This window comes from Nicotiana tomentosiformis, chromosome 5 (genome assembly GCF_000390325.3).
Source record: "Nicotiana tomentosiformis chromosome 5, ASM39032v3, whole genome shotgun sequence".
Taxonomy (NCBI): domain Eukaryota; kingdom Viridiplantae; phylum Streptophyta; class Magnoliopsida; order Solanales; family Solanaceae; genus Nicotiana; species Nicotiana tomentosiformis.
The window spans coordinates 79,791,030-79,809,249 of record NC_090816.1 but is presented as its reverse complement, the minus strand read 5'-3'; the positions used below and the strand labels follow the sequence as shown (position 1 = coordinate 79,809,249).

Here is an 18,220-nt window from a genome sequence, read left to right as displayed (position 1 = left end):
AATCACAATCATTCAATTACATCCCTTGGTAGTACTAGTATCTCAAACTTCCCATTAGTAAAGACATGAAGCAGTGGCGGTGCAGCTTATAGGCATAGAGTTCATTTAAACCATTTTCGATGTGAACCATATACTCCTTTCTGTTCATTTTAATTGATTTTTTATTTTTTTTTGTAGTCCATAATATTTAATTTTTTTAGATATAAAAAAAAGAATTGACTTCTTTTTTCCATAGTTATCTTTGGAATAGAGAGCCTAAGAGTATTTGTTATATTTTCAATGAACAAATTAAGGTTAATATGATCATTTTTATTGTTAATTAATACTAAAAGATGAATTTTTTAATATGTGTGAAACAATCAAAATTAATTAAAGGGATTGGAGTACTGTATAGAAAACTGAATCCTTAATTTTAGAAACAGTGAGCGTGTTGAAAATCTTAAACATATAACCTATTAAATTTAAATTTTTAACGTGACAACAAACCTTTGAAAAGACAGCATACTAAGGTGTCGTTTGGTTGAAAGAAGTTATCCTAGCATTAAGTATCCCAGCATTAGTTATTTCGGAATTAATTATTTCACCTTTTCATGAGGATAAAATAAAAACTATAATTTCGGGATAACTAATCACGTGATTAATTATACCGTAATTTTCTACCAACTAAACATGTAATAAACTCTTTTTAAATTTAGTTCCTAGATTAATTATTTCTTATACGTCGTACAAAACTAGACCTAACATTATGTTTGATATAACTCACTTTCATTTGGTATCTTCTTATCTGTACGTTGCTCGTCCTTCGCCACATCTAAGTATAACCACCCAACTCCCCAAAAAATATAACTCATCTCCTCCTTCCTAATACTTTTATTACTCAGCTTTTCACTTTGAAAGGCAAAGAAACAGTTAAATAGAAACATTTGTCTCTTGAACTTTACTTCAGATTATACTGCCTAGTCTCGGTTTTAGGAAGAAAAGGTATCAGTTTGTTTTCCAAAAAGACAAGCAGCTTTGATTTAGGCATCATTTGTCTCTTCCCTTCCTTCTACTCTCAAAGGAAATCAAAGATAAAACACAAAAACATCCACCACTTATTTTCTATACTGCCCTCTTTCATTCCCCATCACAAAAGTCACGGAACCAACAAATTCTTCCAAGAAATTTTTTTGCGTGGAGGCTGTGAGGAACTCAGAGAAAGAATTGTTTGATCATGTGATGACCATCTCCTTTAATTTGTGGTTCCATTTTCAGTATTAGAATTGGCATTGATCACTGCAAGTCAATTTTGCATAACAAGAACCGTCATAGTTGTTTGAAGCCAAGTATTAGAAAGGGGCTTTCAGATTTCAGTTCATATGTCCTACTTTTTGCTGCTGTAATACAAGAATCGGATTGGGACAATGGAATTTTATTATCGTACAGAGCGGCTAATTCCTAATACTCATTCTGTTCCGCCAACTAGCAACGAAAGCAATTCATTTCATGGTTACTCCAAGGAAGCAAGTTTTGACACCAACATGATAATTATCCTAGCAGCTCTGCTCTGTGCATTAATATGCGCACTTGGTCTAAATTCAATTATCAGGTGTGCTTTCAGATGTAGCCGCAGATTTTCTTTCGAGTCAGCAAATGCGCGAGCTGAACGCTTAGCTGCAACGGGGCTTAAGAAAAGCACGTTGAGGCGAATTCCGGTGGCTGTTTATGGATCAGGAGTTCATATTCTGGCCACGGATTGTCCAATTTGCCTTGGTGAATTTATGGATGGCGAGAAAGTGAGAGTCTTGCCTAGATGTCACCATGGGTTTCATGTTAGGTGCATAGATATTTGGTTGGCTTCACACTCTTCTTGCCCAACTTGTAGGCAATCATTGCTTGAACAACCTGAGACGACATCCTCTGATGATGCAGGGGATGTGGAAGCTGGATTGAGACAACCTGGAACTGCACCAAATGGACTTGATGGTGTGCCTTATGTTTAAGAGGCCAATCTAAAATTTATATTTTATGGGTTCAATTTAACATTTTTACCACTGAATTTATAAATTTTTTGAAATTATGGGTTCAACTTTAGTATTGGTTTACATTTTAGTGATTTTTCACACATATACATATATATTTGTATTTCTTGTTGAAAGTTAGGGACTCAATTGAACAAATCAAATCCATTGTTCCATCAACGGGGTTAGCTTATGCGTCCTCGTCAATTTCGCTGGACAACTCTGCTTTCTACCAGCACAGGTACTGATATCTTTATCCCCTAATGCTTACACAAATGAAAAGAAGAAAAATATTTTTTTTGACCCTGCGAGATTTGATTGCAGTGCCTTTTATATTGAAAGGCAAATATAGAAGGTAGGAAGTAGGAACTAGGAAATGTGCCATTAATACTGTATTTATGCATTAATATAGTAACCTATTACTGCACAACCTGTGATCTCTTCAAGCCTTTGAGATTTCTTATCAGGCCATCTCCAACCCTTACCTCAATTTTCTCTTCCAAAATAGAGTAAAGTTACTCTAATCATTACTCTATATTTTACTTCAAAAAAGAATATTTTATTTTATATTCTTCTCTCTCTTTAATATTATATTATTATCTTTTATTTAAATTTTATTTTCTTATTTTTATTAAAGAAATTCTAACTTTTTTTCTTTTTTATATATTCATCACATATAATTTATATTCTTTTCTTATTCAACTTATAATAAAATTAACTTATAATTTTACATAAAAATAATAAATGCACGAAAATTAATTTATCAAAATTGTACGCCAAAGTTAAGATTTAAATTAATATTATAAAGATACTACATAAACATAATTAGGTATATATATAAAGAGATAAATTAAAAGAGTTAAATAATAAAAATAATAATAAAGTAATAGGGACTAGTAACGAAGGAGATGAATAGTGTCACTACAAATTTGGAGTGACACTATTTATTTCCCATTTTGCAGCCAAAAATACAGCAGTATTGGAGACCAATTACTCCAAATACCACCTGCATCCTAGCAAATGCAGATGGGGTTGGAGATGCCCTCAAGAAATTTGCTTATTCTCATTACCAAGCCCATTGTAAGTAGATTTCTGGCCTCCCTAAACGCATATGCTAGACTAAAGTAGTGGAATTAGGAGTCTCTATATGTAGACTGCTAAATGGCAGTCCGATGATGTTGCTTTAAGAAGATAAAAGGCCTTTATCATTTCATTGAGATCAAATGAATATAAATCCTTGAACCTTATCAATTGTTGGAAAAGGTAAAGGAGAAATAAAGATATAAAGGAATATTTTTCTTTTCTTTTCCAAGTTTCTAGGTCTCTGTTGATTTTATGGGGTGGAATCAACCTTTTGTGCTAAAGACAGGGAATTGCTTCTCTCCTTTTCTTCCTTTTCCTCTTCTTCTTTCCCTTTAACAGGTCAAATATGTTCTCAATTAAGCAATCATTTCACTATTTCTTGATGTAGTGTAAGTGCAAAACAACCCTTGTATCGACTGTACCCTTTGTTAACAGTATTGTTGCGAAGAGTTTTATATGGGGTAAAATATTTTCATATTTAATGATCGAATGAGAAAGCGACACGTGGAGCCGAAGAAAGAAGATATTCGGATTCGAAGGCAGTGATCTCGCTTGTCATCAGAGAAAATAATACTCATAAAGGCAAAAATGTCTGTCATCCGGCAGCATTCAATAAAGAATATTCTATAGCATTAAATGCATGATCCGTTATAGAGAATATGACATTCACTGCCCACCATTACATATTCTTCAACGGCCCTCATAATTGTCATTTAAGAGGGGTTTGATCCTAGGACCTTGTTCCCTAGGTGTAATTATAAATAGTGAGCTCTATTACCATTGTATGGGGACGAATTTTCTGACACGCATACATTATATTCCATCAAAAGCTCAATAACATTTTATTTTCTTGCTTATTTATATTGTTCTTACTGCCTCCGGTAGCTCTGCACCTGAAACTAAGATATCTGTCGTTTCCTTTCAATTTCAAGGCCAAGTCTTACATTTTTGTCTAATCCATCTATTATTTTTGGATCAAATCGATTCATTTATCTATAAACCACGTACAAATTCAACTGTACCATTTTACGGGTAAACAGTTTGGTACCAATCGTGGGACATAGACAGTTGTGTAATTGAATTGATTCCTGCATCTATTACTAACTTGTTTGATTCTTTGTTCTTAGCAAAAATTATTAAAAATGGCAGATAATGGTCTCAACAACACACACAACGTTGGGGCGTAGGGAAATCAGCCTCAGGACGAAGATTCCATCAGTGATACCCGCAACGAAGGGAACGAGGCCACGCCGGTTCACGATGGGAAATATCCACGACATGTTAAAGAGGCGACTCCTGATAATGCTGAAGACGAGCACGTCGTCGAAACAGTAAGGATCTTGAAGGAGCAATAAGAGGCCATTATAGGCAATCTCACACGGTAGGATAAGGTCATGATAGAGCTGAAACAGGCGTTCTCGGGGGCTTCCAACAATGCGAATGGATGAGGTCCAGTTCCTCTCGGCGCTTCCGCAAATCAAACAACACAGAGGGTCGACAACAACACCTCAAGGGGCGAGGTCAGTTTCGATGGGACCGAGGGGAACAATAGCGGTTTCGGTAACAACAATGAAAATGATCCCTTTAAAACCGAACTCATGCGGTTTATGAGGGAAATAAACGCCCGAATGGATCAAATTCCGGGCGCACCACCAGTATTAAAAGGATCAGATTCAAAAAAGTATACCCAGCTTCCATTCAAACCGAGCGCAGTACCAGAATTGATCCCGAAGGGTTTAATATGCCATACGTGCCAAATTATGATAGGACTTCAGATCCTCAGGAGCACATCACCACCTATACTACGGCGGTGAAGGGGAACGATTTAGCTCCCCACAAGATTGGGTCAGTTTTACTGAAGAAATTTGGGGAGACCCTTACGAAGGGAGCCTTGACATGGTATTCACTCTTGCCCGAGCACTCCATAGACTCCTTCGAGATGCTCGCGGACTCTTTCATCAAGACTCATGCCAGGGCCCGAAAGGCCGACATATTCAGGATTGCACAAGGAGAGTCCGAGTTACTGCGGGAGTTTGTGACTAGATTCCAGAAGGAAAGGATATTGCTACCGGTCGTACCGGACAAATGGGCGGCTGAAGTATTTACCAAAAGTTTGAATCCGAGAAGTTCTGACGCTTCCCGAAAGTTGAAAGAAAGTTTACTCGAGTTCCAGGCAACAACTTGGGCGGATGTTCACAACGGGTACAAGTCTAAGATAAGGATTGAGGATGATCAACTCGGTTTTCTGGCGTCGGCCAAGGGTCGGGATCGGGAGAAGAAAAAAGATAAATCGAGAGATGATTTCGACATAGATCGACGATCTTCAAGAGGTCAGTTTCTGCCTTATAAACGGTCCGAAGGACGCAACAGAGGTTTTCGGTCAGCGGATAGGTTCACTACCAATAGGAGAACTGATCACTGCCGAAATAACAGGTCATTCTAGAACAAGGAAATGTCAGGTTCTCAAGATTATTCTGACCCCAAGCTTTCCGAATATAACTTCAACGTCAGCGTAGTGGAGCTGGTGTTGGCTATGAGGAACATTAAAAAAGCACAGTTCCCGAAGCCAATGATATCTGATCCCAGCCAAAGGAATCCTAATTTGTGGTGCGAATACCACGGGACAAACAGTCATCGGACTGGGGATTGCGGGTATCTACGCGAAGAGGTGGCGACATTGCTAAAAAACAGTCATCTCAGGGAATGTTTAAGTGACCGGGCTAAAAACAACTACGATCACAATCGTGATAATGCGGAAACTTCAAAAGCAGGAGAAGATTCCCCGCGCTTGATGATCAACATGATTTTCGGGGGGGAACGATATTAACGGGGTTACATTCTCGGTAAAAAAAGACGAAGGTGTCAGTGACCCACAACAAGAGACTTCGGGAAGTCGCTGAAGACGATATAACTTTCACAGAGGAAGACACAGATGGATTGCTACTACCGCACAACGATCGTTGGTAATTTCTTTAAATGTCTTAGATTTTAAAATTAAACGTGTTCTGGTGGACACAGGAAGTTCGGCCAACATCATACAATGGAGGATGTTAGAGCAAGCCAAGCTCACCGAAAGCATTATTTCGACCCCAAAACTCCTCGCCGGGTTCAACCTAGCAAGTCTGACAACCCGATGAGAGATCCTACTGCCCACGAATGCTGAGGGGGTGATGAAGATGACACTTTTTGAGGTGGTGGACGGCGATATGGGTTACAATATCATCCTGGGAAGACCATAGTTGCACGAGATGAAGGCTGTGCCATCAACATATCATCAGCTGCTCAAATTCCCAAATTCCAAGGGAGTTAAGCAAATAAGAGGTGACCAACCGGTAGCAAGGGAGATAAATACAATATTAGTTTCCAGTAGCAAAGGGAAGGAGCAAGCGACATAGAAATTTTAGGAACCTATGCCTGCTCCCGAAACTGGGGGGAGGATTCGTCAGAATCCTATAAGGTACCAAGATATTTCCAGGTACCAGAAGAGACGGATGCTACAAAATCCACAGCAAAAGAACTTGAACAATTTGCATTGTTCGAAATTTTTTTGGAGAGGAATCCACTTGGGGACAGGACTGCAACCCGAGCTCAGGTATAGATTTATTGAATTTCTTAAATTTAATGTCGATTGTTTCGCATGGTCGCATGCAGATATGATAGGTATCCCGCCAGAAGTGGTCGTGCACAAGCTGATCTTGGACCCCAACATCCCTCTAGTAAGACAGAAAAAATGTCCTATTGCCGAGGTCAAAAATAAATTTGTCAAAGAAGAAGTAACTCGCTTGCTAGATATCGGTTCGATACGAGAGGTAAAGTATCCTAACTGCTATCTAACGTAGTAGTAGTTCCAAAGAAGAAGAATAAATTTTGCATGTGCGTAGACTAGAAGGACTTAAATAAGACGTTCCCAAAAGACTCGTTCTCATTGCCAAACATTGATCAAATGATTGATGCGATGGCCAGGCACGAGTTAATAAGTTTCCTCGATGCCTATTCCAGGTACAACTAAATCAAGACGAACCCACACTACTAGAAAATCGGGAAAAACCGTCCAAAAAAATCGACCAAAGTTGGTCGGTAATGGCCAAAAACCGTCCAAAACGCGACCATTAACGTGTGGTCGATCTTTTAAAGATCGGAAGGGCATACCGACCAAAGTTGGTCGGAAATTACCGACCAACTTTGGTTGCTCAATTAAATTCAAAAAAATAAATTGCCGAAAAAACCGACCAAATGCACCATCTTAGAATCGAACCGGGGTCTGTACTGTGGCAGGATACTATTCTACTGCTAGACAATTGGTGCATTTTGTTTTAAGACTATCTTTTATTTTATTTATACTCTTTAATTGTATTTTCGCACGAAAATTACCGACCGAATTCGGTCAGTTTTTTAAAATGACCGGCCGAATTAACCGACCGATTTCGGTCGATTTTTTTAATATTAATCTTAATTTATTTTAAATGAAAAACCGATCAAAGTTGGTCGGTTTCTTGAAAAATAAATTTCGCGGGACTCAAAAATAGTTTTCCTCATTTTTGCACCAAAGAAAACTGACCAAAGATAGTCGATTTCGTAAAACAAAATTAATAAATAAAATATTTGGAAAAACCGACCAATTTTGGTCGGTTTTTTGGCCCTTTTTTTGACCAACCAAAATTGATCGGTCGACCGTGGTCGGTTTTTGCCGAATTTCTAGTAGTGCCAGAGGATCAGGAAAAGACTTCGTTTATAACGAACTTTAGCACATATTGTTACAATGTGATGCCTTTCGGGCTAAAGAATGCTGAAGCCACTTATCAACGGCTCGTGAACAAAATGTTTGAGAAATAAATAGGAAAAATCATGGAAGTTTACATAGATGATATGATTGTTAAGTCTTTGAATGCAGGTGATCATCTTAAACACTTGCAAGAAACTTTTGACATCCTAAGGAAGCATAACATGAAGCTTAAGCCCGAGAAGTGTACGTTCAGGGTCAGCTCCGGTAAGTTCCTGGGATTCCTTATGTCACAAAGGGGGATCGAGGTTAACTTCGATAAAATCAAAGCCATCGAAGACATCTTGGACCATTTATAAAACGTAAAAAAGGTTCAAAGACTAACGGGGAGATTGGCCGCTTTGAGCAGATTCATTTCCCAATCTTCAGAAAAATTCCATCATTTCTTTGCACTTCTCAAAAAGAAGAATAATTTTGAGTGGACACCGGAATGCCAGTTGGCTTTGAAGGATCTGAAAAGGTATTTGTCAACTCCCCCGTTACTGTCAAAATCAGAGGAAGCTGAACAACTACTGATCTACTTAGCGGTCTCGGAGGTTTCGGTAAGTGTTGTTTTAGTCCGTGAGAATGAAGGTATACAATCTCATATTTATTATGTTAGTAAGATTTTAACAGGAGCAGAAACTCGCTACCCACATTTGAAAAAATTGGCCTTAGCTCTCGTAGTCGCCGCTCGAAAGCTTAGGCCTTATTTCCAGTGTCACCCGTTAGCCGTGGTGACCACATTTCCCCTGCAAAACATTCTTCATAAACCCGAAATTTTGGGTAGGTTGGCCAAGTGGATCGTCGAAATAAGTGAATTTGACATAGAATATAAGCCCATGACTGCAATTAAGTCGCAATTCTTGGCCGAATTTGTGGCCGATTTCAGTCCGGGGCTGTTACCTTTGGCTACCAAAAGAGTAGTGATGGTGTTAGAATCGATTTAAGGAGTTTGGACCCTATTCACGGATGGAGCTTCCAACGTAAAGGGGTTCAGGCTCGGCATAGTACTAACCATGCCTTCAGGAGAAACCCTGAGTATGAAGCTTTGATTGCAGGGCTCGAATTTGCCCGGAGACTGGACTCCGAGGTCATAGAAATCAAATGCGACTCCCAGTTGGTGGTAAATCAGGTCTATGGGATCTTCAAAACCAAAGAGGAACGCATGCAACAATACGTAATGAAGGTTCAGGTTTTGCTCGCTCGATTTCGGGAGTGGTCAATTATGCATATATCGAGGGAAGAGAATGCAGGAGCAGATGCACTAGCTAACCTTGGCTCCTCTACGGAAATGAAAGGATCGGACTCTAGTATGGTCGTACAACTTATGCACTTGGTACTGGACGTAGATAGCTATTATGAGGTAAACGCGACTAATTTGGTATGGGACTGAAGAAACGAGATTATCGTCTATCTACACGACAAATTTCTTGAAGATCCTAAGGCATCTCAGGCCATGCGTACTAAAGCAGCTCGATACAACTTCAACGGGGGTCAATTGTACATAAGATCTTTCCAAGGCCCGTTGGCCCGATATTTGGGAGCCTCTGAAGCTAATTATGTTATGCGAGAAGTCCATGAAGGGATCTACGAAAATCACTCAGGCGCAGATTCCTTAGTATTAAAATTAATTAGGGCAGCATACTATTGGCCCCGGATGGAACAAGACGCCAAAGCTTATGTTCAAAAATGTGATAAATGTCAACACTATGCACCGTTGGTACATCAACCGATAGAGCCATTGCACTCAGTTTTGTCACCATGGCCGTTCATGAAGTGGGAAATGGATATCGTCGGACCACTGCCCCCGGCCCCCGGTAAGGTAACATTTTTTTAGATTTTAAGTGACTATTTTTCTAAGTGGGTTGAAGCAGGTCCTTATAAGAAGATCGGCGAATGTTAAGTGGTAGATTTCTTGTGGGAGAACATAATTTGTAGATTTGGGATACCAAAAGAGATAGCCTGCGACAACGAACCGCAATTTATAGGCGCAAAGGTCACGAAGTTCCTTGAAGACATGAAAATCAAAAGGATCACATCTTCACCCTATCATCAGAGCGCAAATGGTCAAGCAAAACCAACAAATAAAGTGATTATATAAAATCTCAAAAAGAGATTGGAAGAAGCTAAAGGTAAATGGCCCGAAGAGCTTCCAGGTGTACTATGGGCGTACTGAACAACAGCCAAATCGAGAACATGAGAGACTCTTGTGTACAGAGCAGAAGCCATGATCCTAGTGGAAGTAGGGGAGCCTACCCTGAGATATTTTCAGGCAAATGAAGAAGCAAACAATGAAGCAATGTTAGTCAATTTGGAGCTGCTCGATGAACGCAAGGACTTGGCGCATATAAGGATGGCAGACCAAAAGTAAAGAATAGAAAGATATTACAATCGAATAGCCAACCTCCGTTATTTCAAAGTGGGAGACTTGGTTTTAAGGAAAGTAACTCAGAACACCCGAGAGCTCAATCGAGGGAAGCTAGGTCTAACATGGGAAGGCCCCTACCGCGTTTCAGCTGTCATCGGAAAAGGATCATACGAGTTAGAGAATCAAGATGGAGAAAAATTGCCAAGCGCCTGGAACTGGCACAACTCAAGAGATAATATTGCTGATGAACATCACATGTACTGAAGCTATATGCTGCACTCTTTTTCCCTTCGTCCAGTCTTTGTCCTAATTGGATTTTTCTGGCAAGGTTTTTAATGAGGCAGCAATGGAAAGCATACTACGAAGGAAGCTTTAGCGGCAGTAATAAGACCTTCGAATGACAAGGAACACAAGCAAAGAACCACTACGGAGCGGTTAGATAGTCTTTTGCTCGATAGCAAAGTTCCTACCGAGAAGTAAATTTTGCTGTCGAACAGAGATTACACGACCATTCACAAGTGCAAGCCACTGGGGGATTGTTAGATAATCTTTGGCTCGATAGCATAAATTCCTAAGGGGAAGCGAAGTTTGCTATCGAACTAAAGATTATATAGCAATTCATTGGTGGAATCCTTGAAGGTGTAAAACTTCCAGTGTTCAAATTCACATTCTTCGCATTCGAACACTGGGGGGAATGATATGAGGATACGGCAACAACGACTGCCACTTCGACCGAAATACGAAACTCGGAAACATAGTTGTATCATCGGGACCGGAGATTGCGCGGCCAGCCCCGTAGAAACAAGTTGTACAAGTTAGCCACAAGAAATGGCAATCTCTTTTTAGCACAACGAATGCTTATGTACTTTTGAAAATAGAAAGAATAAAGTAAAGTCCTTTTATTTCTATCTTGTTTCTTGTCTGAACGATGAATTGATTTTATTAGTTTAAAGTTAAACAAGTACTTTAAATACTAGTGCCGTAATGAACATGAGACGTCCTCTTCAAGAGCACTATAAACATAAGAGGGCACTCTCTTATGAAAACCCTCACGTTAAAGGGTTGATTTCGGAAGAACTTATACCCAAAATCTAAATGCTCTCGGGGAAAAATACACCTGAAGCCTTGCACAATTAGACGCAAACAGTAAAACTTGCACAAATACTTAAATGAAAAAAGATGCAAAGAGCAGACTTGCGCAAAGACTTAAACGAAAAAAGGCGCAAAGAACAAACTTGCATAAATACTTAAACAAAAGGACCCAAAGAGAAAAATTTATACTTAAACAAAAACGTGTCTCTATTTTCAATTAAATGTGCCAAATAGCAAAAATACAAAAGTTTGAAAAAGAAAGCAAAAACTAAGCTATTGTATTTCCGAAACCCGGAGGAAGAGAAGCATCTGCGCCCCCAGGGGAAGTAGGAGGATCCGCCGCCGGCTCAACATCTTGACCTTCATCATTTTGGCCTTCAACAACATCACTTTCCGGTTCTTCTTCCGTTCCCGAGAACTCAGAACCATAACCAGAAGAGTTGCTGGCATCAGGACGGGCCGAAAGACCTCTTTTTGCAGCTAACTCAGCTCAAGGGCCTTAGCAATTTTTGCATCAAAGTCAATGACACCTGCTTTTGCCTCTTCGAAGTTTTTTCTCCTCATGTTGTACATGGCATATGTTTTTTCAATAATGAGGGAAGCCTCTCAGTGCTGAAGTTCTTCTTTAAGCTGGTCGACCTCAGCAGAGAGGTTATCTTGCGCGTATCTCATAGATCGAAGGCTGGCATCAAAATTACGGACAGTGGAGCTCTAAAATTTATTATGCTCTAAGGTCTTCTTATGCTTCTCCTCCAACCGGGCATGCTTTTCCTCGGTAGTAGCAAGTTTTTTAGCTTTGGAGTTTAAGGCTGCCTCCAAGTTATTCAGTCTTTCAGCAAAGGCAGCCTCACGATCGAATGCAACAAGAACAACATTAATGACTTCAACCCATTTGGCCTTAATTTCTTCAAATTGTGCCCTTAATGGCGAAACCTCTTGGTTAAGGGTCACTACTTCTTGCTCACTTTGCTACAACGAAGCCTCCAATTCCACGGTCGTAGCAGCTCATGCTTCAAGTTCTGAGAGGCGAGCAGCAGTTTGGTTCCGCTTGGCCAAAAGTTGATCCCGCTCGGAGGTAAGTTCCTACTTATTACGAATCAGCCTTTGAAGGCCCTCAGAAGCAAGGAAGTTGTCTTGCAAAACAAGAATGCAAATTCAAAACCCTGCCATAACACAGATAGAAGAAATAACAGAGAAAACAAAGACTATACCGCCGCTGCATTGCATTGTTCAACAAACACTCTTCCGAGAGAGTTTGTGTTTTTTCCCAATCTTTCTCTGAATCCAAGGGCTTCAGATAGTTAGCAAGTTCCATCGTCCGGTACAATAGATGGCATCCGGTGGGAATCGAAAGGGTGACGCTCCTCCTCCCTTGGAGATCTTCTGAAGTGGCAGCATAAGTTTGCCCCAAGTTCCCGTGAACTAGGGACTAGGGGAGAGGGACGTTCTCCTCTCGGACAACCACGTCCAGTTGAGATGATGTAGCGGTTGCTAGTGATGAAGGCAGAGTTGGTGAAGAAGGAGATGAAGCAAATAGCATTGTAGGGTGAGAAGCAGCTATGGCAAGTACAATGCTGGTTGTTGGTTGCTCGTCAACTGAAGACGGAAGGGGCTTGGTACTCAGCCTTACAGTACCGGGCACGACAGCTGGGACTCGGAAGTGTCAGTTGGCGTCTTTTACCACATCAAACTCCCCCAAGAGTACCGAGGCATCGTCCTCGGTTGGTATAGCTAACTCAACAGATTGAGCATTCTGTTGATCTGGTGAAGGTCGCCGTCTTCTATGTAGAGAAGCCCTATAATCACTGGCTTCTCCATCATCGTTGATCTCCACGGTTTCTGGGACCGGCTCGGACGCGGTGCTCATCTCCACAACATTCGGGGATCGCTCAGGTGTTGCGTTCTTTGCCTTTTTATTTTTTCCCCCGGCTGTGGATGAACGTCTCATTTTTTGTTGCTTGTTCTCCGGTCGGGGACTCCGAGAAGAAGCACTTTACCCAGAACCAAGCCCGGGGACACCTGTTCGTGTAAAAGCCTCCTATAGCAGCCTCGCCGCATCAGCAGGATGAGCCAAAACATCCTCCTCGGGGATGATAACTTAGCCTTGGGTAAACCTGAATTCAACAGGATAGAAAGGTTAATCAACTTCCTTATACGAAAGGTAAAAACTTGATGAGTTCAATTTACCATGAGTTTTGGCCTTCCACCCATTTTTAAGGGCCAGTTCTTTCCACATGCGGGTCTTGGAGGTAGTAACGTCCAAACTTTTCTGGACCCACTGGTCCAAGCTTTCAACCCTAGGTGGTACCCACCGAGTTACTGAAATAGTGAAAGAAGAAGGGTCAATAACGATATAGGACTATCTCTAATGGAAGAAAAGACTAGTGGTGAACTTACGAGTACGGTTCCATAATTCCGAAAAGGATGAAGCCGTGGCCGGAATGATGCCACTGGTGGTACTCACCGTAGGAGGGGCAGCATCATCAGCTTTACCTTTGTTCTTTAAGGAACTAGGGTTTTTGGAAGAAAAGGCCATTTTTATCAGAAATGAAGGAAAGTTCTCTCAAGAAGAAGGTTAAAGAAAGGTTGAAGACAAAGCACAAGTTGAGTAAAGAGAGTTTGAGAGAGTTTGGAGAATTAGGAAGTGCAAATGAAGAAGTTTGATGCGTATAAGTAAAGGAATATGTGGCTAAAATCGTGGCCATAATTACTTTGATGACGGCAAAAGTGATATTGAATTGTGGGATGACGCGTGTTCGGGGCATTAAATATGGAGTGACGTGCGTCTAATCAACCTTCAGAAACTTTTCAGAGGGGGTCAGGGAATTTTTCGCCAAGACAGGTATCTCTACCAACTTACCAGTGACACAAAATTATGCCACTGGAAAGCAGGGGGACTATCTATATGGGGTAAAATATGTTCATATTTAATGATCGAATGAGAAAGCGACACGTGGAGCCAAGACAGAAGACAGACGGACCCGTAGGCAGTGATGTCGCTTGTCATCGGAGAGAATGATACTCATAAAGGCAAAATAAATGACTGCCATCCGGTAGCATTTAATGAAGAATATTCTATAGCAATAAGTGCATGATTCGTTACAGAGAATATGACATTCACTGCCCACCGTTACATATTCTTCAACGACCCTCATAATTGTCATTTAAGAGGGGCTTGATCTTAGGACTTTGTTCCCTATGTGTAACTATAAATAGTAAACTCAATTACCATTGTAAGGAGATGAATATTCTGACAAACATACACAATATTCTATTAAAAGCTCAATACTAATTTACTTTCTTGCTTATTTATATTGTTCTTACTGCCTCCAGTAGCTCTGTGCCCGGAACTAAGATATCTGCCGTTTCATTTCAATTTCAAGGCCAAGTCTTACATTTTTGTCTGATCCATCTATTATTTTTGAATCAAATCGATTCACTTATCTATAAATCATGTAGAAATTCAATCGTATTATTTTACAGGTAAACAAATTTATAGGGGCTAAAGGAACAATATATACTTGATGCTTGACACTCTTTATGCTGACTCTGAGGACTCAGGGCATATAAGTTTCATATGTGTACGACAAGCATCTTTACAAAGCCATGGAACAGAATCTTTTGCAGCTTTTTTCTGACATTGTTTGACTATTAAGAATAAAAGGATAGCAGTATTACTGCCTCCCATGAGTCTGTTCATTTGGCGCAACTCATGGGGTTGGTAACTGTGACAAAGTGCTTCTTATGATAAATCAATTGAGGAAAACCTTCTTATGGATACTGGTCAAAATATGAAGTTAGCAAAAACAAACACCTCTAAATAAGAGAGAGAGATTTTACGGGGACAAGTAAAGTCCTCTGTATTGGTAAAACTAGATCGGCGTTGGCCCGTGCCAATAATTTAAACGCTTTACCTGTGAAAATAGTATGAGTTAGCCAGTTTTGAAATTCGTAATTATAAATAGTCAGTATTTGTAAACTTATTAAAAAATATTTATTATTTTATCCGAAACACAGAAAGTTCTAGCATAATATACTGAATTTTGGAGCTCCTCCGTATAAATTTCTAGCATATTATGTTGGAACTCCGATACATTATGAAACTCCAGCACATTATGTTGGAATCTCATATGTAAACAATTTGAACTCCAGTGTATTATTCTGAAATTTTTACGGATTTATAAGGGTGTTTTTTGTTTAGATTTTATCTTTACATGAAAAAGTGGCTAAATTTCGATTACTTTTGAAATTGTGCCTATTTTTCATTTACCAGTTGTAAATCTGACTATTTCTGATTTCCCTCCATATACGTAAATCTATTACGACTTGTTTAAGTTTTATCGTAATTGAATTTGAATGTAATTTAATTAATTATACGGTTTGACATGTTTATCTAAATATGTAACCATTTAGTCAATATAAATTAAGCATAATTAAAATGAAGTAATTACACTCCTCAATTCTCACGGGGGATAAATTGATGAAAATTACGTGATGACATTCAAATTCTTGTTTTTTCTTTTTAAAACACAATAAAAAAAGAAAACTCTTTTCCTCCTCTCATTTGTCTCTCAAAATGTATTTTATTGCTCCTAATTTCATTCCATGTACTCCTTTCCTCTTTAATTCTTTTTCCTACTTATTTCATACTTTCTCTTACCGTGATTTTTTTTGGTTTTAACTAGAGTATTCTTGCTGCTACTTCGGTTCCATGTCCTCCTTCTTTCCTTTTTTATTTGCATATTTTCCTACTTTTATTTTCTCTTATTATATACGTAGATTATAGTACTTTGCAACTTCTTATACTTTATTCTTCTTTATTTTTTCTTATTTCATTTTTAATAAATATTATGCTTTATTAAAATATTTAAAATGCTATTTTTATTTTTTCTATATCGTATACAACAACAACATATTCTGTGTAATCCCACAAGTAGGATATGGCGAGAGTAGTGTGTACACAAACCTTATTCATATCTCGTTTTGTATCATATGGCACTCAAAATAACCAATTAAGTAAAGGACATACCAAAAAATTACTATTATTCGTTGCATAATACTGTAATAACACAAAAGAAGTTTTGGCTCTCCAGCAACGTTTATTGTAACGACCAAATAATGCCCGGCTTTTGTTAAGGTAAAACATTGTTGGTATTCCTTCATCTTTTTATTATTTCTCAAGACAATAAAATTCATATTTTAATTTGTTTATAAATAGTTAAAACGTATTCTAAAATTACAAATGTTATTTCCTTCTAATTGCCAAGAATGATAAAATAATATCGTAGAAGCTACCAATCTTCATGTATCAATTCTTGGAATTAATTAAAAGGTATCTCCAGTTTAAATCAAAAGAAAAAAAGAAAAAGAAAAAAATGGTGGTCTACAAACATGAAAAGGAAATTAACTTACACGCAACCATTATTGGAAAGTAAAGAAGAGAAAAATGTGATATTATAATGACATCATCAGTGTGAGGTTATAAAGTAGAAGTGCAAGTAAGGGGTTGGCGTGTCAAACCAAAAATATAATGGGCCCACCATAATCAATACATTTAGTAGGGGCTGTTTAAACGTGGCACAAGAGCTGCAATTTTAGCAGAAAACGATGGTGATCTTGACGTAGTTACTGACAATGTCCAAATAATGCAGTATCGAGTATAACTCTTTCAAGCAACCTAAATATGTGAAATGTCGAAAATATCCTGACAGTAAGCAGGCATATTGCTCGGCTGCCTGTTAACTCCCTCTTATTAGATAGTAGAATAAAACTGTGAGACGTGGCCGGTAAGATGGATGACACATGGCAATTACTCCCCAGTCAGATGCCTAGTCATCTTTAGTTCCTTGAGCCAAAGACTCGAGATACGTACATCGTCTCCGTAATAACATGACTCGCTACGGATAAGGAAAGTCGAAGAATTGACAGGTAAGGACCCGTAATATTCTATAACTAATTTGAAAAGTTTTGAAGGTGTAATATTGTACATTGGTTGCTATAGTTAAAAAATTTGACCCAAATTAAAAGCGATCTGCCAAGGTTTAAAGTTAAATGAGTCTATTAGATACCTCCTAAAGTATGGGGTCTTGTGTTTAAATATCCGAATATAATTTCTAGTTTATGATAGGCTAAATTGGAATTGTGATATCTATAAATAGGGTTATGGTCCCCAAATCATACCTAGGGTTTTTTTCTAATATCCCATCGTTGGAAAAGCGAGAGCCGTCCTCTGTGCAATTCCTACGTCTCGGTTTGGAAGACCACTAACCGCAAGACAACGAGTTTCATCTATTTCCATGGATTCAGGCACGCTTCCGCATCTGATTTTTATTCTCGATGATTTGACTTGATGGGTCTTGAGTAAAAGATGAAGGATTTCATCTTTAAAGTATTTTAGTTCTAACAATTGGTATTAGAGTCTAATTGTGTTAAATCATTGAAATATATAATTTTTTTGTAAAAAATAATATAAGTTGCGGGTTAAGGCGGTTTTGCGGCAAAAGGTTTCTGTCACTTTAAGGTATAATTTTAGGTCAAAGTTTCTTTTAAGAAACGTTTTTTTAGAGGCTGCCACCGGCATGGAAACATGAAATTTTTATTTATGGTACTGCCACTTAATGGCCTGAAAATTTGTGTTGGGTGATCTCGTGGCTGGCAGAATACCCACGGTTGGAATCATAAGGAAAAAGGGATCTAACAATGGGAAAAGATGATGGCTCTGCAACGTGAAAATTGTTGTTTTGGAAGTCTAGCCTCCAATCAAGTCTCACGGTCAACACGTCCACCTTAGGAGTCATTAATTTGTGTTATTTTATTTTTGTATACGGGTGAATTCGGGGTTAGCACACACCCCGACTTTCCGGTAGGTCAAACGAACTAAGAAGTATGAACGTATGAGATAGAGACCGAATCTGA

At 38.9% G+C, this 18,220-nt stretch overlaps 1 long non-coding RNA gene across 4 annotated transcripts; it reads left to right on the top strand.

The window, feature by feature from the left end:
- Window positions 1-783: 783 nt before the first annotated feature.
- On the top strand, window positions 784-15,505 carry LOC104114243 (uncharacterized). Of its 4 annotated transcripts, none has more exons than XR_011407869.1 (3): window positions 784-2,241; window positions 2,963-8,405; window positions 14,789-15,505. It is a non-coding gene; the product is annotated as an uncharacterized lncRNA (long non-coding RNA). The 4 variants fall into 4 exon arrangements; XR_011407870.1 differs by lacking the exon at window positions 14,789-15,505 and having other exon boundaries at window positions 2,963-6,892; window positions 7,975-13,956; XR_011407871.1 differs by having other exon boundaries at window positions 788-2,241; window positions 2,963-3,080; window positions 14,789-15,368.
- Window positions 15,506-18,220: the final 2,715 nt, after the last annotated feature.